This window comes from Pleurodeles waltl, chromosome 1_1 (assembly GCF_031143425.1).
Source record: "Pleurodeles waltl isolate 20211129_DDA chromosome 1_1, aPleWal1.hap1.20221129, whole genome shotgun sequence".
In the NCBI taxonomy this organism is placed as follows: domain Eukaryota; kingdom Metazoa; phylum Chordata; class Amphibia; order Caudata; family Salamandridae; genus Pleurodeles; species Pleurodeles waltl.
Genome location: NC_090436.1, coordinates 951,888,139 through 951,910,833, shown reverse-complemented (window position 1 = coordinate 951,910,833; position 22,695 = coordinate 951,888,139).

Here is a 22,695-nt window from a genome sequence, read left to right as displayed (position 1 = left end):
AAGAACTGTGTGTTCTCCAAGTGGATGGCACAGGGTTAGTGATTGATGTAAGATTGTGAACAATAGTGCACAGTGATACATAAAGCAACAGAATGTTGACTTACGCAGGATATGTTTTTATAATAGTGAACCTGGGCTTAAAATGACCATATAGGTTCCATCCTTAGCAAACATTCATATAAAGTCAATGAATGTATTATTGGCACTCTGTTCCAAATACTCCCATAGATAATATGTTGCAGATACTAATTTGGTGTAGGCTTCAACTGAAATAACATGAGCGTTCAATCATATTGCACACATCAGTATGAATTTTGGAATTCCCAATAAAACAAGGAAAAATCTGTTGGGACCACTTCCATTTTCTTCCAGGTCTGGGAAGGGCTGAGTTAATCTTCACATGGAACACATTAATTACCTCGTCTGCTGTTTATGCTCCATATTAGTAGTTGAACAACATTGTGCTTGTTTTACATTTTTAGCCATATGTCGGTTCAATTTCTATTACCTGCTGATATAAAGCCAAGGTTCAACTGTCCATTCACTTGTTTAGGGAGTCTCTTGTCCCAGGGATTACTCTAAATTTGGGTATACTATTATATTCAGATCTAAATTGAATTTGATGCAATGACTATGCAAGCAATCTTGGACAAATTCAAGATGACCTGAAGACCCCACAGGGATTATTGAATAATGCAGTGTTTTTTTCAAAATTAAGTAAAGGATATATTATCAAATTTGATACTAGTGGGTAAGATGGATCTTATTTGCACACTTTGTCAAATTTCACCATTAATAACCTAAAAAATAGGGAACCAAAGAGTCCACTTGTCTTACTCACTGGGAGACCTTGATTCATTTTCTGGATACTGCCACGATCAAAGGACCATTCAGCAACCATTTAGCAGCCATACTGACATTCTTACTGGTCTACAAGGATGTCCCTCCCTCTTTGAGGCTGTCTTTTTTTTTGGAATATAGCACATTAAAGACATATTCTTATGAAATTTCATAAAATGGCTCATGACTGAATCTGACATAGACGTGCTTCTCTCTGTGTGAAGGTCCTAATAGTAAGCAACAGATGGAGGGTGTATTTCCTCTTTTAATCATTCTTTCATGTTTGTTTTGCCAACAATATTCAATCAGGAGATTACTTCTTAGGAGTTATAGCCTTTATGATATGGGTTCGTATGGCGTACCTCTGTCCCAACCGTCAGTTTTTTTGTAGTGCCCTTGCCCTTTTTAATGACTCCAGCGTCGTTGGTGTAGTCACCCACAGACTGTGAGGCATAGACAACAGGCATCGCAGTCCTTGCCCATTTGCCTACATCTACCATGTTATAGGCTACAGAGGTATGTGGCTAGGTACTAACCATAAAGAACCATGAATGTGTTTGGTTCATCAAGACGTACATTGTTCCTAATGTGTCACAGGCGGCAGGTTATGCCTGCATTCATGTCAAGGTGTACCTGCCCCAAATGGTATCTCCTAACCATGCTATTACTCATACTAACACAAACATTCAGTACCCAGGGCTGGAAAGGAGCATGCATAAAAGTGCATCTAGAAATTATCTGTAATTAGCTGGCACAATAGATGTCCCTTTCCCGAAAAATACACCACTGAATGTCAATGTCAAATTAGTAACTGTATTACCTTGCTGAAGGAACCATAGGCACAACCATCCTTGACAAGAACAGCATACAGTAGCACCCCAAGGCATTCAGGGGCATATTTATACTTCGTTTGCGCCGAATTTGCGTCGTTTTTTTTGACGCAAATTCGGCGCAAAATTAACGCCATATTTATACTTTGGCATTAGACGCGTCTAGCGCCAAAGTATGAGCAATGAGCGTCATTTTTTTGCGTGAACGCCTTCCTTGCGTTAATGAGATGCAAGGTAGGTGTTCGCGTCTAAAAAAATTACTGCGACGCAAATGCGTCGTATTTATACTCCCGGGCAAAAATCACGCCCGGGAGTGGGCGGGTCAAAAAAAACCCGCATTTGCGCCACTTTTTAACGCCTGGGTCAGGGCAGGCGTTAAGGGGCCTGTGGGCTCAAAATGAGCCCACAGCTGCCCTCCCATGCCCCCAGGGACCCCCCCTGCCACCCGTGCCCACCCCAGGAGGAACCCCAAGGATGGAGGGACCCATCCCAGGGACATTCAGGTAAGTTCAGGTAAGTATTTTTTTTAAAAATGTTGTGGCATAGGGGGGCCTTATTTGTGCCCCCCTACATGCCACTATGCCCAATGACCATGCCCAGGGGACATAAGTCCCCTGGGCATGGCCATTGGGCAAGGGGGCATGACTCCTGTCTTTACTAAGACAGGAGTCATGTAAATGGCGTCTAGGTGTCGTAAAAAATGGTGCAAATCGGGTTGAGGCGATTTTTTTGCTTCAACCTGACTTGCCCCATTTTAAGACGCCCTAACGCCATTTTCCCCAACGCCGGCGCTGCCTGGTCTACGTGTTTTTTTTCCACGCACACCAGGCAGCGCCGGTCTGCTAGCGCCGGCTAACGCCATTCCATAAATACGGCGCCCGCATGGCGCTTCAGAATGGCGTTAGCCGGCGCTAAATTTTTTGACGCTAAACTGCGTTAGCGCAGTTTAGCATAAAAAAGTATAAATATGGGCCTCAGTATCAGTGTATACAAATGAGGAGGTGTCTGAACCATCAAGTGACCATCACACAGGCATGGGCCCATCTGTGAAACGCCTGTGCAGTCTCCTACCTCCTAGGTCATTCTACAACTAGCCAGATGCCAAGGCTAGAGTGACCTAGCATGGTAGCAGATGCTACTGGACAATTCACACAAACATATTCACTGTGTATCAGCTGCAGAAAGTGAGGTCATACATTTCATATGGTGAAACGCCATTGAGTAGATGGCGTATTAACTCCAATAACCAAAATGCTCATTCCATGTGTGTTCTCTACGACAAGCAGCACAGCCATAGTTTGATAAGCCAACATTTGAAGGCAAGAGGCATCCTGCTGGCATAACAAAATATCTACTCTGCAGGCTACAACCCCATGTAGGTACTTATGATGAAGCAGGTGCAATTCACATTGAAACTGCATGAGAAGGTAGTGGTCAGCAACACAAAGGCAGTTGACATGCAGGATGCCATTGCTGGCCTACATACATGAGTAATGTTCACACTTGAGTACGAGATACAACAACTCTCAACCAAGCGTTCAACAATCAACATGATGATGACTAGCAGCTCCTGAGACCTGGGGCAGTGCAACCAACACACGCCTCAACACTAGTACACACCTAAACCCAGGGTCCAGGGGTGTGTTCATTAAACAACCGTGAAAGTTATTAGTATCAGGCCTCTAACTGACGATGCACCCTTCAGTTTATTAACATATTTAAGTCATGCACACACCTTTAATTTCATATACAGTCAATTATTATCTTGGCTTCCTTGCCTGGGGTGTGGGTCCCACTTAATACCTTTTCTAAAACAAGGCCCACCATATAAGGTGTTTTGGGGGCAAGTGAAACATCAGAACACAATCCTCGTTTACACATTGGATTTTAAGGCACGCGTTTTTGGAGGATATCAAGGAATTCTTCATAATATATGAGGATACAGGTGTTTCTTGGAAATGAACGCACTATTTTAACTTGGGCAGAGGCATGGCCTCCACTCCAATCTCTGGTGAACACAGCTTGCTGGAAGAAGGGACATCATCAGGCAAAGGGGCAGAAACTTAGGCAAATGGTCTGCTTTAGAAAGTGCTGAGGGTTTCCCTTAAGGACCTGTGATGCATGCCTGTCCGAAGTGTGGGAGACAAGAGGACTAGCACCAGCTATGAGCTTATAGACTACATTACAAACATCCCCTGCACGTCATTCCCTAACTAACAGTGTTAGAAGTGGGCAGTGAGCACCCCTGCCCAATCCTAACTTGGCGTGTGCCTGGCAGCCACGAACATGGGATTCCACCACAAGTGTTGGGGCTTCTCTGTCTTCTACTGTGCCATTAAAACATCAAAGTCTAGTTATCAGACACTGACCAAAACCCAGCTTGAAAAATAACTGCATGAAAATCCTGCAGTGGTGAACACAAATTTACCGTAGTATTTACACAATCCTAAATTAAAAGGAATAAAGGGGGACAGGCGCCATTTTCCGACAGCTCTGGTGATGACTGTTTCCTCCCGTTTAAGAAGAAGGAACATATGTTATTTGAGTCTGATTTGAGTCAGGTAAACTTGACCCCAGAACAATTTCTGTCCTACAATTAGCACCGCTGTGATCCTGTTTGTTCCATTCTGCTGATTCATACTTGTCACTAGTCTAGTCTATTTTTATTTAAAGAGCTATATTCAAAGAATGTGGAAATGGAAAAAAGGTGACCCTGTTACATCAAAGTTTATGGTAAACGTTTACAAGGCATATGGATATTTTATCTGACTCTGCTCAGTAAATTCGAAGTGACAAGAAATACCTCAAGCACACGCCTTCAAAACAGAGGTATTTTAAACCATTATGGAAAAATCATCATCAAAACTTTCCTGGCTCATATGTTCAATGGGCCATATCAGGATAGGCCGAGTGCCTGTTTTGCTTTGTGTGCGAGGCATAAATCCAGGATTTGTAAAGTGTGACAACTCACCCACGAGGGTCTCAAGGCACTGGAGTGTGGGCAGAGGAGATTGAGGCCCGTACTTATACTTTTTTTGCGCCGCATTTGTGTCATTTTTTGACGCAAAAACGGCGCAAACTTGCAAAATACCATTGGGCCATATTTATACTTTTTGACGCAAAACTGCGCTATCGCAGTTTTGCGCCAAAAAAATTTGCGCCGTCTAACGCCATTTGGATGCGCCATTCGGGCGTCAAATTTATACTTTGACGTACGGCGGCGCAACCAACAGGTGGGAGTCATTATTTCGTGACGCACACAGCGTCGGTCTGTCGTAAGGGAAACCCACGTAAAAGTGACGCAAATCACTGTGGGTCGATTTACGACAGCGCAATCGTGAAAATGCCGGTTTTTTTCACGCTATTGCGTGACATTTTTGTGCGAAAACTGCACTTACAGGAGAGGAGACCCAAAATGGATCCTAGATGCCCCAACAGGCCCCAGGAGGATGAGAGCAGACCAGGAACCAGCCAGGAGGAAGCATACAGGAACCAGGACATGTTAAAGAAAAAAAGAAAGTGTCGCTTCAGTGCAGAGGAGCAGGAAATCCTGGTGAAAGAGGTGACGGAACACCAGCACCAACTTTTCATATCCTCAAAATTGCCACTCAGTAGGAGAGAGGCCATCTGGAAACAAATTGTGGACAAGATAAACAGTGTGGCTGAAGAACGCCGGACAGTCACCGAGTGTAAGAAACGCTGGCATGACTGTAAACGTAGGACCAAAGAGAAAATGGCCAGGAACAGGAAGGCAGCAATGCAGACTGGAGGGGGGAGTCCAGCACAACAGGAGGCCCTGGACCACATGGAGGAGATGGTCGCAGCCGTCATCCCGGAGGAGATCGTCACAGGGATACAAGGACTGGACAGCGCAGACTACCACGACACTACGCACATGCAGGGTAAGTCGCATGGGGAATTACAATGCAATAATGGGGACTGTAAGCAGGGGGGGGATACCTACTACACAATGCATGTAACTTAGCACATATATGAAGTGGCATGGGGAAAGGGGCACGGCAGGGGGGAATGGCCAGTACTGACCATAGCCGGGGCACGACAAAATACTGCCACCACTACAGTCCCACGGGGACATCCTGTAATTACAACAAGAGAGCCAAGGGAAACCAGTGACAGGTGGGAAGGACACTACCCTGAATCCACATCCAGGCACTTGTTTTGCACAAACTATTCCCCATCAACTAGGTCCCTACCTGTAATGCAGTAGCAAATACAACAACTGCAACTTAACTGCCACCACAGTTGACAATAACACCTCTCATCTCTGGGCAGCTATAGTACCAAATGGCAGGAACCCCACCCTGGAACATACATACCTAAATTAGGGGGTGAGGATGACATCTGCAACTACTCCTAGAAATAAGACAAAGGTACCAGTACACTTAAATGCCGAATGTCCATAACTGACACATACATAAGCCTAAGTAAACAGCAATAGGAGCCACACAGCACTAACGACACACACATGCTGCATACGTCAGGGTCCCTCACGTGCCTGCCTAACAATGCTACATCACAAATGTCATACTGCTCAGACAACAACATTGACGAGGGGACACAGGCAACTGGTCAATGAAACACATCTGCACAGTCTAACCAAAAAATAGGACATTCATACGATAAACAGGCCAATCCAGTAAGACACACATGAGAACCCATCAGATACAAACATCAACAATGTTTACATCCATACCACATCCTAACATTGACATACATAGGTCATGCCACCTAACATGTACAGATCATGCAATGTGAATAAAAAGTGTATGGTGCAGGGCCTGTGAGGCAAGTGTGCTGGCAGGGCAGTCACAACACCCACAGTCAGTCAAAGTGTAGCGTGGCAAGTGAAACGTATACTTTGCGCAATAGCCTCAGGCTGGAGGCCTTTGTGCATCTTACCCTGAATGTACTTATACTCATTTGCTCACATCTAAGTGCCTCAGAGCACTTTGCACTAAATGAATCTCATTGCCCTTCCTATCAGTTAATGTAGCAAATAGTCAGTCCTAAGGTGTTGGCAATTAGTCAAATCACCCTGTTTTGCCTACTTCTGCACTGGAGTTTGCCAGAACATATTCACTCTGTGCCCCAGTCAAGGATACCGTCTGGTTCGTTGATGATAGATGTGGTAGGGGTTAAGGTTTGCCATTCCTGCGTAGGGAAACTTTGTCATCACAATGACATATGTCTTTTAAATTCACTTCCTCGTCCCAAGACACGCATGGGGGAGTTTACAAACAGAAAATCACATCTAGATGCTGCCTGCCTTGCTGCTGATGCACAACCAGATCCCAGCCCATTCCTCTGATATGAGGGATGATGTCTCCCCTGTGATTCAGACAGCCAAGCTCCAAACTTAAAATGCTGTGCTATATATAGAACAAGCAGAGGGAGAGTAGAAACTGTTAGGCACCATGATAGCTGTGTACCAATGTATTACTCTCCTGCGGACTATTTCAGTTCTAACTGTGTGTATTGTTTTGGTTATTGGGGCTCACACCTAAATTCCTACAAGTCAGTTGTACAATGAAACTTCATATCAAACAAATACTGTCTGTGTCATTTGTGTATGGGAACATACCGGAAAAGATAGAAATGTGTAGGACCTGAGTGACCACCACTTCCCTGAGAAGTCCCAAAGATGTCATGGGCTTGGACTTCTAAACATTCCTCTGTTGTGGGAGACCAGAGGCACTGCTAGTCTGTCTGAGCTAAATAGAATATCTGGGTGACAGAGTTATTTACAAGTGGGTCAAACTTAGTCCCCCACACCATTAGCTATCCTGCTGCCTAGAAAGCCAAGAATCACATGTAGGATAATGAGAGCCCACCCAAACAAATGTCCCTCCATAACAATAGTGAAACACCGAGGGAGGAGTAGGACAAAAAAATGCTTATTCCGAAATAATTACAAATCAACACCTAGAGATGACCTGGCAGGCATGTCTGATAGCTCCATATCATACATGTGACACACAGGTGGGCCATAGGCCTACAACAATGCCCTATGACGGACAGCAGATACCAAGACAAAATCAGAGTACAAAGTTAAGGCATCCAAAGGCTTGTATCTTAGTGCAAAATGATCTCAACACAGACACACTAATTGTACCCTGTTTCTTTGCAGAGGAACACGGATCTCCTGCCGATATGCCTGTCCATGAGTACCCTGATGACATGGATGACGAGACCATCAACCTCACACAAGAGACCATTGACATGGTCCTCGAAAGCCTCCAAACCCCCCCTTCAGTAACAAGGAGGAGCCAAGAAGAAGCAGCCACCACAGTAGAACCACCCGCCACCCCAATTGTAAGACCTGCCAGCTCCAACACAGCTGAGGACTCTGACGACACTGGCACCAGCTTTGAAAGAACAGTCGTTGGGGTCCAGCGGGAGCTGGCCAAGGAGGTGCGGGTGGGGATGCAAACTATGGCAGCCAGCCTTGAGGGGGTGCGTTTGTGCATGCTGTCAACTGCTGATCAGGCAGCTGCAATGCAAGCCAGAACATCGCTGTTGGAGGAACTTTTAGTAACACAGAAGGCAATCTGCACAGCTGTCATCCAGTTGACCAAACAACTCCAACAGCAAGCCAGTCAGCGTGTGCACGAATGCAACATCGAACCCCTCAGGGCCGACCTGGCTGCCTACCATCGGGATGTGGCTGCCATTCTGAAAAACCAGCACGCCCTCCTTGCTGCAGTACTGCCCTTCATAACTGGACAGGGATCAGCCCCTGGGATGTCTGCCTCCATGTCTTCTGACACTGAGGTGTGTGTTGCCCCTTCACAACCAACAACAACAAGGACACACCAGGCAACACACACATCAGAAGAAGAAGACATGGAACAGATAACATTCACTCGCAAGAGTACCCGGAAGCCCTAGTCCCTGCACCATGCCCTACTCTGACCAAGGTCCTACGTTTTGACACATGCCAGCCTCACTCCAACTACCCTCAATGACTGTTCGGCAATCCACTGTTTAACTTGTCCACATTGGCTGTAAATGTTTCTCTCCTACCATTTGGCAATTCCTGTTCCTCTGCACCGTCTGTGACATCACCCCAGCATGTCAGGAGCATCATCCACTCCCTGTAAATAGGATCACCATTTAAGAATGCACCAGAACGGACTCACCTAACATTGTTAATGGACTTTTTGCACTACTCCACCTAAAAATAAATATCACTTGCACACCTATTGTGTCTCTGTGTCATTTCACACTTCAACTGTGCAGTACATAACTCCAAAGTGGCTGTGTGGCAACCATGTCGATTCTCTATACTACTGTCCAGATTTCATGTATACTGAAACATCTGTGCAGTGGCCAGGATTGCATCATAGCTTTACTAGACTGAGGAAAATAACTGATGTAGGGACTAAGGGGCATATTTATACTCTGTTTGCACCGAAGTAGTGTCATTTTTTTTAACTCTAATTCGGTGCAAAACTAACTCCATATTTATACTTTGGTGCTAGACCCCTCTAGCACCAAATTTATGGAGTTAAAGTCATTTTTTGAAAGTGGAGACCTACTTTGCCTTAATGAGATGCAAGGTAGGCGTTCCCGTGCAAAAAATGACTCTATGGCCTTAACGCCATATTTAGGGGCATATTTATACTCTGCGGCATATTTATACTCTGTTTGCACCGAATTAGTGTCATTTTTTTTTACTCTAATTCAGTGCAAAACTAACTCCATATTTATACTTTGGTGCTAGATCCATCTAGCACCAAGGCCCTAATTTAAACTTTTTTTGCACCACATTAACGTCATTTTATGATGCAAAAGTGGCGCAAACGTACAAAATATTGGCCCTTATTTATACTTTTTGCTGCAAAACTGCACTAACTCAGTTTTGCACCAAAAAGTTTAGCACCGGCTTGCACCATTTCTGTGCACCAGCCGGGCACCATATTTATGGAATGGTGCAAGCCGGTGCAAAGGGTAGGCTAGAGTTTTTAAAAATGACTTTAGTCGGGTGGGGCTGGCAGTATAGAAGAAGAGGGTTTAGCACTAAAAAATGGCTTTAGGCAGGTTAGAGTAAAAAAAAATTACTCTAACCAGATTAGCGTCATTTTATGGTGCTAAACCTACCATGCCACATGACTCCTGCCTTAGTAAAGGCAGGAGTCATGCCCACCACCCCAGTGGCCAGCACAGAGGACAGGGGTCCCCTGGGCATGGCCATTGCACCCTGTGCCATGTATGGGGGCCCAATTCAGGGCCCCCTATGGCACTTTCAAAAATAAAATGCACTTACCTGTACTTACCTAGGATGGGGTCCCCCATCCTCGCAGTCCCTCTAGTGTGGGTGGGGGTGCCCCTAGGGCCTAGGGAGGGCACCTCTGGGCTTATTCCATGGTGTTCCACCATGGAAATAGGGCCACAGGTCCCCTAAGACCTGCCCTGACCCAGGTCTTAAAAAATGGGGCAAAGCAAGCTTTGCCCCATTTTTTGACCCCTCCTCCCTCCCTTGCACCATTTTTACATGGGAGTATAAATATGGTGTTAAGGCCATAGAGTCATTTTTTTGCACAGGAACGCCTACCTTGCATCTCATTAAGGCAAGGTAGGTTTCCACTTCCAAAAAATGACTTTAACTCCATAAATTTGGTGCTAGACGGGTCTAGCACCAAAGTATAAATCTGGAGTTAGTTTTGCTCTGAAGTAGAGTAAAAAAAAATGACGCTAATTCAGTGCAAACAGAGTATAAATATGCCCCTTAGCGTAAAAAAATGATGCTAATCTGGTCAGAATCATTTATTTTGACTCAAAACTGCCTAACCTCATTTTTTTTTAAGCTAGCCTACCCTTTGCACCGGCTTGCACCATTCCATAAATATGGTGCCCAGCTGGTGCTAAAAAATGGTGCAAGCCGGTGCAAAACTTTTTGGGGCAAAACTGCCTTAGTGCAGTTTTGCACCAAAAAGTATAAATAAGGCCCTAAGCACACACAATCATGCTGTGTTGGACAGAATGAGGCCCCATCCATAGCTATTCTAGACAACTAATGGTGGCTGAGAAATGTAGGCACCTTGCAATACTAAAACAAGAAATTATGCTGTAAAATGAAAGGAATGATAACCAAATTACACTGCATCAATCACCCTTACAGCGTATACTACCATGAAGGAAAGTCATGCTCAAGCAGTACACACATGATGTAGGTCAGCAATGACAGCAACAAGACAAGAGTGTGAACAAATACTCTTCTACAAAGCTCTCCCTGAACTTCACAATGCTGTCCGACCTATCTATTTACCTACAAAATCAACTCTGGAAGCACTCTTTGTGAAGTAGGATACATACCAACCCCAAATCTTGATGATCTATGCACACTACCAATGGTGGCTCTCCCACATGGTGGATACTTACCAAGTTAGCACACGGGTAGCTGGCATGTTAAACCTCAATAGCCTGGGGATAGCGAGCATAGGACACAAATGTCATACTAAAACTTTCTGCTACACTGATGTCAAGGCCATGAAAAAGTAGCACCTAACGCATCAGGTAAAGGGTTAACAAAATCTTTATTTCCAATAAGTAATAAAAGAGGCAACTAAGGGAAAGATAAACCTACACTAATCTAACCTGACTACTACTAACCCACAACTGTCCCTAACTAACCTAAGCTAAACTTACTCTACACATGTAACGAAACGATCTCAACATCAACCCCCCACCCACCATTATGAGACAAGACACATGCAGGACAACACTTACTAACCTACACACATACTACACTATCCTAAACAAACATATTTTTATAGATTATTTTTTTTTTTTTTTAAACAGGAATCCCAACATTGCCCCCCACCCACCCACCCACCCACACAAAAAGATAAGATATAAAGAAGAAGGACCCCCCACCCTCTTACCTAACACTAACTAAGCTCATTTCCTACACTTATCCTATAACTAACCCCCCAAACCCAACTAACAGTATGAAAGAGGTGAGAGGGGAGGGGTAAAAGTTCTGGAGGGCAAAATGTCTACTGATTTGGCCTCCGTAGTGTTCGCCGGATGGAGCGCACCTTCTTCTTCACCTCAGCCATGTCCTCCGTCAGGGTGTCAACTTTTCCAATCAACCTGTCCAATTTCCTTGACAATGCGTGGAAGTCCGCTGGGTTGATCGGAGGGTCAGTGCAGGTCTGGGTGCCGGTGGAGGTGGATTGTGTTGGTGGAGTGGCGTGGGCACGGGACTGCCCTGCTCCCACCACACGGCTGGGTCCAGGTCTGGATGAGGATGCCTGGTCCGTTGCTGGGTCCACTTGGCCAGACCTGGTGGATGTAGTGGCGGGGGTTGTTGGGGGCACCGTTGGGGGAGCCTGTGGTGTGGCATACCACACCCCGGAGGCCCGTTCCGAATTGTATCTGCGGGCCATCCTCCGATACCCACACTGCACCTGCAGGATGTGGCTGTACCTCATTGCCCGGCGCTCAAACTGGTTGCGAGCTGCGGCACTCAGGTTTGCAGCTGTGAAGAGAAAAGGCAAATATTGAGCATAGAATTTACAGTGGGTTGAATACCACAATGGGTAATTTGTCCATTACTAGCAATGTATTGGTTGCAGCAATTGTTACAACATAGTTCACGGGAAGGCTCAGAGGAAGTACATGTGAATCATGCATACTGAAGGGCATATCACATATAGCATATCGAAGTCTCTACATGATGGATGACATCACCCTAAACTACTCATACAATTCATACCTAAGGCATTATACATTATGGCACCAGCTCGTCCGCATACTGACTTCACTACATATGTCATTCTATGTGATAAGAATCACACTCCTCACTCAATGGCATTTCGAAATAGTTGTGTGCTAAGATTGAACCCCTGGCCATGAATCATATGTCGACACTATGGGCCAGATGTAGGAATTGATGGGAAATCAACTAGCAAATTGCAAAGCTGAACGGTGTCTCTGACACCGTCTGCGAGTCATTATGGGGTCCCTAAATCCCACCTCATGAACATCAATGATGTGGGTTCCAACTTGCACAACCTTAGCAACTATGGGCACTCACGGGGATGGAGGCCTGCTGGGAACAGCAGAACTCCATAGACGTGACTGCTTTTAAATGAAGCAAGTTATTTTTCACCAAGTGTAGGCCCTTTATCTGAAAGGAAAATGAGCTGCGATTTGTTTAAATTCACAACAATTGATTTTTCGTAATTTACACAATAATTATTGCTCCCCTAGACCACTGGCTGTTTTGTGCAGGAGTATTTTGGTCCACTCACAAAGGTGAAGGTTCACAATGAGGACCCCTTCCAGTCAGCAAGTTGGTTAGCATCCACTTCAAGTGGATGATAACAGCTACTCACTTTGCAACCACGTACTCGTTAGCAAATGGGATTGCCTACCACTGTGATTTGCAAGTAGGGCTGGTAAACTCCTTTATTTTTTTCATTTAGAAAAGCATTTTGCGAATATGTACATGACCACCAAAAACATTTCGGATTAGGAAACAGACGTTTGCAACTCACTAACATCAAATTATGCTATTTGCAATGTGTAGACATTTTGCTACATCTGGACCTAGGTACAAACTCAAGTCACAAAAGGTGTGAAGTACGTGTAACATAAGTAACATACTGGTTGCTACAGTCCTAGGTACCCTGTTTCACAGTAACATCCCAGTCTTTGTGGGTGGTGTGGGAAGAACAAACAACAATCCCATGATCAATGCACAACCAGGAGTGTACAGAAAGTTCAACAAGCATGTGCCTTCACACACAACACCTATGAAGGGCTAGCAACACGTTGGAGTCAGCCCAACCTTGTCACATCCCAGGTCCACACATGTCAAAATGATATGACTTAGCCCAACATAACATACTATTAGTGAGGCATGTTTTACAACACACACAGAGGAGGTAGAGCACCCATTCACATGATTCAACAGAACACCTAGGCCATTGCACTCAAGTCACACACACTTCGAGGTCACCTTGTGGAAGTACATGCCCCCGGAAGATCCGACCTACAGTGTACACAGTCCATCCTCAACTAGGAAGAAGCACTTGTCATCGAAGCCATGTGCCTAAGCTATCTGGGAGACTGTCAGTCTGATATGCTGACTCAGTTAATGGCAAGTTCCTGACCAAGTCTAACATTGACCAGTGTATTCAAAATGAGTCATGCCATTCCCAATTGTCGCACTAATTGAATGACCTACTGCCCCTCAATCTGAGAGATGACTAGGTATTGCTTTACAGAAACATTATTCCAATTTGATATCACACCAAAACAACAAAGCCAATGAACGGCCAGCACATCAAATCATGAATTATCCTGAACACACAGTAATCCATCATGCTTCATTTCCAAACAATGTAAATAGCACTTAGGCAACACTCACTGTAGGTATCGGGGTCGTCAAAATGGGCCACCTCACCAACGGTGTACGGGGCTGGTCCACCTGTAAAGCATGAAAGGAAGATTATACTCAGACTGGGTGAACAGACAAATAATTTCTGTTACAATGACAGTGTGTGAATATTACATGGTAATGATACACTTTCACACATGCTCATCCTGCCTGGCTGACTTTGTATTCTAGATTATCATTGGATGAGTCTCCTGCTCCAGTGACACACCCTACTACACTCATGCAGTGGCCAGGACAGTCATGTGTCGTCCAAGTTAATCCACCATTAGTAGGCCCCAACAATCATGTGATCCATACATCTCAGCATGTGCATCCCAGAGAGAAACATTCCACAACTGGTTCCATGAGGACTGCATGACCACTCACAATCAAACAGGCTATGTGGACAGGTTCAACACACAGCAACCAGACACACATGTGACATATGTGTGGACAACATGACTAACTTCATGTGACGTGAAGGCAACACACATGTGTAGCATCATCATGTGTTTGCAATTTTCGGTCTAGCTATGGCGTCTACATATGTAGGTATGTTGTTTCTACATGACGTACTCACTGGCCATTATGACCAGTAGAGTACAAATAGAGCAGTTCACGTGTTGCTTTTCAGACACAAATGCAACAGCACATTCCATGCAGCTACAGCCATCTGGTATGTGTTGCAAAAATGAGGCATCGGCCTGGTAGCATAGGTCTTCATACACATCCTGCAACAAATACACATTTGGACACATATGTATACCTTTGTAGCGCAGCATTTGCATCATTTTGTGACGCAGAGAGGGGGCTACTTAGCAAAATACAAATAGATGTTGCATTTTACTGCTGTAATTGGGTGTACATGTGTAGCAAAAATGGGGATTTATGTGTATACCCATGGGCCTAGGTTTCCCTAGCATAACACGCAGTCAGCTACTTATTTTGCAGATTGGCTACCAATCATCACATGTTCACGCACACATTCCTATTATTCCCATGTAATTGATTAGTACTCACCAACATAGCCACCAATCCGGAGTCCCAGGTGGTCCAGCAGGTCCTGTTCCCTGCTGATCAGATCTGCCCAGCGGTGCTTGAGTTGATGTATATTCCTCAGACTCCCGTAGACCCGGACCAGGTGATGGCGCACCTTCTCCCAACGGATTTTCCTCGCCTCCGTGTGATACCCCTGTATCACACGGCCCCCAGCCTCCAGCATCAGTGGGAGGAAATGGCTTACGAGCCATATGAAGCCCCCCAATTCATCCTCACCCATTCTGGACAGGCGAGGCCTACCTGACATGATGAGAGGTGTAAAAAAGTACAAAAGAAAAATGAAAGAAAAAGTGGGAAATGGGGAAAGGCAGAGGTGTGAAAGAAAAAGAAGAAGGAGAAAAATAGCCCAACTAACCCCCCAAACTATGCTACCCACAACAGACTCCCACAGACAATACAAACTATCACAGGTATAGACAAAATAACACTAAACAGACTGAGACAATGTTAGACAACAATAAAAGATTGACACAAAGACAAAATAGAAGGCACACAGGACACTAAAGCAGTAAAACACAGGACAACACCTTTCACACAACCACACAGTCTAGATAACTCTGAGACTGCAAAGTGAAAGTGAAAGTCAACTCCCAGTACAGATTTGGTAAACAGGATATCCTATTACATCACTTCCTGCATAAAATGGCCGCCGTTTTTATTTTCGCGTAATGCGTCATATTTTCACGCATACACAGATGTGCGTCATATTTTTTTGACGCATTACAGTGCACATGATGCGGAGTGTAAAAATATGATATGAATATTAATATTTCAAATTGTACATGAGATGACCAATATATTGTGCATGTAGCGTCAATTTCACCACGCATACTTCATGGGCGTCATTTTTTTTACACGTACAGTAGTGCACATGATGCGGAGTGAAAAAAAATGATATGAATATTAATATTTCAAATTGTACATGAGATGACCAATATATTGTGCATGTAGCGTCAATTTCACCATGCATACATCATGGGCGTCGTTTTTTTTACACGTACAGTGGTGCACATGATGCGGAGTGAAAAAATATGATATGAATATTAATAATTAATACTGTACATGAGATGACCAACATATTGTCCATGTAGCGTCATTTTTACCACGCATACATCATGGGCGTCATTTTTTTTACACGTACAGTAGTGCACATGATGCGGAGTGAAAAAAAATGATATGAATATTAATATTTCAAATTGTACATGAGATGACCAATATATTGTGCATGTAGCGTCAATTTCACCACGCATACATCATGGGCGTCGTTTTTTTTACACGTACAGTGGTGCACATGATGCGGAGTGAAAAAATATGATATGAATATTAATAATTAATACTGTACATGAGATGACCAACATATTGTCCATGTAGCGTCATTTTTACCACGCATACATCATGGGCGTCATTTTTTTTACACGTACAGTAGTGCACATGATGCGGAGTGAAAAAAAATGATATGAATATTTCAAATTGTACATGAGATGACCAATATATTGTGCATGTAGCGTCAATTTCACCACGCATACATCATGGGCGTCGTTTTTTTTACACGTACAGTGGTGCACATGATGCGGAGTGAAAAAATATGATATGAATATTAATAATTAATACTGTACATGAAATGACCAACATATTGTGCATGTAGCGTCAATTTCACCACGCATACATCATGGGCGTCGTTTTTTTACACGTACAGTGGTGCACATGATGTGGAGTGAAAAAATATGATATGAATATTAATAATTAATACTGTACATGAAATGACCAACATATTGTCCATGTAGCGTCATTTTTACCACGCATACATCATGGGCGTAATTTTTTTTACACGTACAGTGGTGCACATGATGCAGAGTGAAAAAATATGATATGAATATTAATAATTAATACTGTACATGAAATGACCAATATATTGTGCATGTAGCGTCAATTTCACGACGCATACATCATGGGCGTGGTTTTTTTTACACGTACAGTAGGGCACATGATGCAGAGTCAAAAATATTGTGGATGTAAATAATAATTTGAAGGTGAAATATCAAGACACTTTTGGATACATTTGTATCTGACTCTGCATTGTGTGCACTCATGTACATGAACTAATTATGACGGCCATGCTGTATGCGTAGAATATGGAGCAAATTTATCCAAATGTCTTCATGTGTTTAGCTTTGGAAAGGTGATTTGTCATGGTAAAACGGTGCGATGTGAGACACATTTGTGTTTGTATATGACAAATGTCCGTACTTTTATGTATAGACGGCCTTCACACTGTGATGTTTGGGATACGTTAACTAATGTATTGACCATATTTGACAACATATTTGGTGTAATTGCTGATGGCTATTTTGAAATGATGTTTTTGATACCATTATGTATTCCGTCTCCAAAATGTCCCCACCTTTATGATGGGGATGCTTTTATCTGTAGTCCTAACAGGGAGTGGGAGAGTCACTTTCAGTTTTTATGGGGCTGACCATGTCCCATTATGATTTTGTGTTTCATATTTGTGTAGGACTTGTGACATGGAGGCCACACATGTGCCTTATGCATGTGTTTAGTTCACAAGTACATGATTCTTGTATGTTTTGGGGGTGGTAGAGGTGGAGTTAGGCCCCCAGCACCCTAGGATTTGACCATCCAGAATAGCTACTGTATCCATGGAGTATTTTTATCATATCCTGGCAAACCTGCAGCAGCGGGCGAATGTAAGGCCATATGGTATGAATGACTGTTGACCATTCATTCATCTCATTAGCCCATTTGACGTTTGCAGTAATGATGATTTGGAGCTAAGTTGCATACCATTTTCATATGACTAAGGGGGTCATTCTGACCGCGGCGGTCGCCGCCCGCCAAGCGGTTCCCGCCGAAAGACCGCGGCGGTCATTCTGGCTTTCCCACTGGGCTGGCGGGCGACCGCCAAAAGTCCGCCCGCCAGCCCAGCGGGAAACACCCTTCCCACGAGGACGCCGGCTCAGAATGGAGCCGGCGGAGTGGGAAGGTGCGACGGGTGCAGTTGCACCCGTCGCGAATTTCAGTGTCTGCAAAGCAGACACTGAAATTCTTTGTGGGGCCCTCTTACGGGGGCCCCTGCAGTGCCCATGCCATTGGCATGGGCACTGCAGGGGCCCCCAGGGGCCCCGCGGCACCCCCTACCGCCATCCTCTCCCGCCAGGAACAGGATGGCGGTAGGGGGTGTCAGAATCCCCATGGCGGCGGAGCGCGCTCCGCCGCCATGGCGGATTCTCAAGGGCAGCGGGAAGTCGGCGGTACACCGCCGACTTCCCGTTTCTGGCCGCGGCTGAACCGCCGCGGTCAGAATGCCCATCGGTGCACCGCCAGCCTGTTGGCGGTGCTACCGCCGACCTCCGCCATGGTGGTAATTACCGCCAGGGTCAGAATGACCCCCTAAGTTTGCAAGACTCTCAGCGTTCACGATGTGATAATGCGAAGATTGTTTTGCTTGTCTGTGTCCCTTTCTGCATAAACTGGTTTAGTGTCATGTTACAATCTTCCTGCTAGGTTCAAACTGGGACACAACTGTGATGGTCTACTTTCAAATATTAGGTTGGTTGTATGACATATGTGTACATGTGTGTGGGAATGTGGATCCAGTATGACCTGTCTGTGTGTATGTTGTCACTGTAACTTCAAGGTCTCCTCCTGAGTTAGTGGCAGCTGATGTTGTTGCAATTGTGTATTGCTCACATCATACACTTGAGAGAAGCCATTGATGACATGTTCACGTACACATGGATGGTCCCACCCTGTCTCTGAACACGTGTGATGTGACTTTCAAATGATCTCCAATTTTGGGCTGGATGAGAGACTGTTTCAGTTGTTTGGATCCGGCATGTGTAATTGTCACATTTGTACTCTTGTTGGGCTCTGTGTATGGTAATGTAACATGTCACATCCTACCCTCTGTGCATACAGTTGTGATGTTTATTTTTGGTGTGATGAATTTTAATGGCATTCTTGATCAATGAGACGACATTCATCTTCAGCTATTTCAAGCTAAAGGTGGTCAGAAATGAATAGGCCAAAGCATGATGTGGTGTTTGTGATCTGTGTTTATTTACAAGTGTGGAATACAAGTGATTATAATAATTTAAGTAAAAAAATTGTTCACAAGCTGTTGGCGCCTACGCACTCCTGCTGCGGTGTTAGGTTGTTCCCCCTCCTGTTGCAGGCCAGCATCCTCCTCATCATCATCCTCAGGCATGTCAGGGTCCGGTTCAAGGAGGGGAATGTTCCTTTGTACACAAATATTGTGTAATATGGCACAAGTGAGTATGATTTTGCATACCATCTCTGGGGAGTATAGTAGGCTTCCGCCAGTGATGTCAAGGCAGCGGAACCTTGACTTTAGGATCCCAAAGGTCCTCTCCACAATGCTGCGGGTCCTCTTGTGGGCGTCATTGTATGCCCGCTCAGCAGCAGTATTTGGGTTCCCATATGGTGTCATTAGCCAAGGCTGGATGCCATACCCCTGATCAGCTGAAAGAGAAACACAGAATGGTATCAATTAGATGTAGGAGGCACTGTTGTACGTATCTTTGATGGCAGTAGTTGTGTTGTGTTGTCTGTGACTATTTTGTGTACTAATGTGACAACCTATGGTTGTTGGTGGAAACTTTGGCATTGTTTTTTTTCCTTGGCTGAGCAAGTGTTTGTTGTCTAACTGTTTGTCAGCAGGATGTATTGGTTTCTCAAGTACAGTGTGCCCTCCCTTGCATTGTGACTTGTGACACAGGTGTCCGTGTGTCCTCACTGGGGGTGTGATGATAGTTCCATGCAGAGTTGAAACATGAAAGGGTATTAGAAACGTTCATATGAACATAGCCAGGCCATCCCATCCCTTAAAAGTTATGCATTGTATTAGTGTACAGGTTATTGTGAGACTTCCAATTTGCAAGGTGAGATTTAGGCAACCACAGTCATGAATGTCTTCACACTAAGCTGTGGAGTAAATTCAAATGTGTGAGAGGTTCAATGGTGACTTGTGACACATGGCTAGTGATGTGAGTACCTCAGTGTGTTCCTGTCTAGGTGTTGCTATTGTGGTGTATGGGTTGTTTATCCTAGAGGGTTTCTGTGCAGTGAGTATATAAGTAGATTTTTGTCCTTACCAACAAGTAGTCCATTGCCATACCGTCCATCCTGGAAGTGTTGGTTGATGGTGCAGTGACGGAAGATGAATGCGTCATGTACACTCCCAGGATATTTAGCCACAATGTTGCTGATCAGTCCTTGGTGATCGACTATGGCCTGCACGTTGATGGAATGTGTGTGCTTCCTGTTGCGGTAGAGGTGTTCACTCGCAGCAGGTGGCACAAGGCGTACGTGTGTGCAGTCGATTGCACCAAGGACGTGCGGAAAGCCACTGATGGCGTAGAACCCCTGTTTTGTTTCCTGCTGCTTCTGCACTGTGTTAGGGAAGCAGATGTGGCGGGGTGTCAGTCCAATGATGGCATCCAGTACTTTAGGCAGGAATGCGGAGAAAGATGGTTGTGAGATTCCACCAACCAGGGCACCAGTTGTCTGAAACGAGCCACTTGCCAGCAGGTGAAGTACGGCAAGCAGCTTTGTTTCGGTTGGGATAGTGCGTGGAGTCACTAAAGTGGGGGCCAATTGCTGTTCAATATTTGTCAGCAGCTGCTGAATGGCCTGCCAGTTCAACCGGTACCTCTGGATGATGTCTCGTTCCCTGAGGCCATGCAGGGTTGTTCGTGGGCGGAATATCCTCTCCTGCCTTCTGCGCTGTCTTTGGGGTCCCTGCTGTTGTTGTTGTGGCTGCTGTTGTTGCTGCAGGGCTCTGCGTCTACGTGCACGTTGAAGAAAAAGCACCTCCATGTCTCCCTGTTGCTGCTCTGCTGCTCTGTTGTTTGTTCTGTGTGTTCTGATTAAGTACAGGTGTGTTTGCCCCATTTTAACGCCTGCCCTGACCCAGGCGTTAAAATTTCACGCTATTCGTGCTTTGCGCCATTTTTTTGCGCCGCCTGCCGCGCGGGAGTGATTTTTGCCCTGGAGCATAAATACCACGCACCGCTATGTGCGTCTGTTTTTAGACGGGAACGCCTTCCTTGCATCTCATTAACGCAAGGAAGGCGTTCACGCTAAAAAATGACGCTATTTGCCCATACTTTGGCACTAGACGCGTCTAACGCCAAAGTATAAATATGGCGTTAGTTATGCGCCGAATTTGCGTAAAAAAAACGACGCTAATTCGCCGCAAACGGAGTATAAATATGCCCCATTGTATTTTGTAGGTTTGCGCCGTTTTGCGCCAAAAAGCGGCGCAAATGCGGCGCTAAAAATGTATAAATACGGGCCAGTGATTTGTCCAGAATCACAAAATTTTGAGCTGCCGACGCCGAGACTCGAACCTGGTTCCCTTAGATCCAAGGTTAGTTTTGAGGTCAGCAGCTCAGGCCGTTAGACCACATCCTCTCCCAATATTAAGCTCAAACATAATCATTTGGAATTTCCCACAGTTAAAGCATGCACTTCAGACAGAAAATCTGGGGCCAACAAGCTTTTATGCCTAGTTCATGTATCTGCACAAAAGTGGCTGGTGGGCCTAAGGGAGGATGGCCCTTTCGTGGGCTTTGCATATCTAGATCATGGATGTGCAGTGCATCAGGAAAGGGACCAATGGCACAGTAATGTAGCCATATACACCGATGCAGGATAATGGTGCCGTATGGTAAAACGCAGCCATAATCTGGGTGCACTGGGTCCATAACATTCATGAGCCCTGGTTCCACTGCACCTGCTGCACTACTGATAGCTACACCACTGAATGAGGCCCACCATGAGCCCCACAGCCATATTCCTGCCCTGCTAAGCTTGTGGGCTGGTGCCACCTCCTCTGAGTGTCCAACCACAAATGGCAGAGAGGCCCAGGTTAGAGAGTGCCTCTCCCAAGTCTCATAGCTCTGGAAAAGACCATGGAGGAGAGGCAAGTAGCACAGCAGTGGTGCCTTGAGCCCCTGTGGAATGTAAAAGTGTCCCCTCAACCTTATCCACTGACTGCACAGTAAAATAAAGCAATAATATGGAACAATGGGTGTTTAATACCCCTGGTCCCAGTGCTAATGCACCTGCTGCTCTATTGATGGCTATGCCCCTGACATGTACCCATGCACAGAGCCATGGTACAGAGCTGTTGGACAGTTTCAATTGGGCTCAGGGGAGGGGCCCACACTAGGCACATCCCCTCCTGGTCCTTGCTGACATGGTGTAACACTGAGAGGATTAGGGGAGGGAGCCCACTAACCCATGGGCCTCACAGCACATAAGCAGGGCCCAGTGGAGAGAGGCCATCCCCAAGGCCTTGCAATGCTACATCACGGCTATGAGGCATAGAATAGGGCCCCCCACACCCCTATGCCGTTCAATTAAGACCCAGGGGAGATGGCCCAGAATAAGGGAGCCCTCTACCATGGGCATCGCAACAATAGTGTAGTGCTGCAAGCCTAGTGGGGTTTGTCACATCCCCGAGACCACCCTATTAAGATACAAACCTGTGAGGCACAGGGTGGAGTGGCG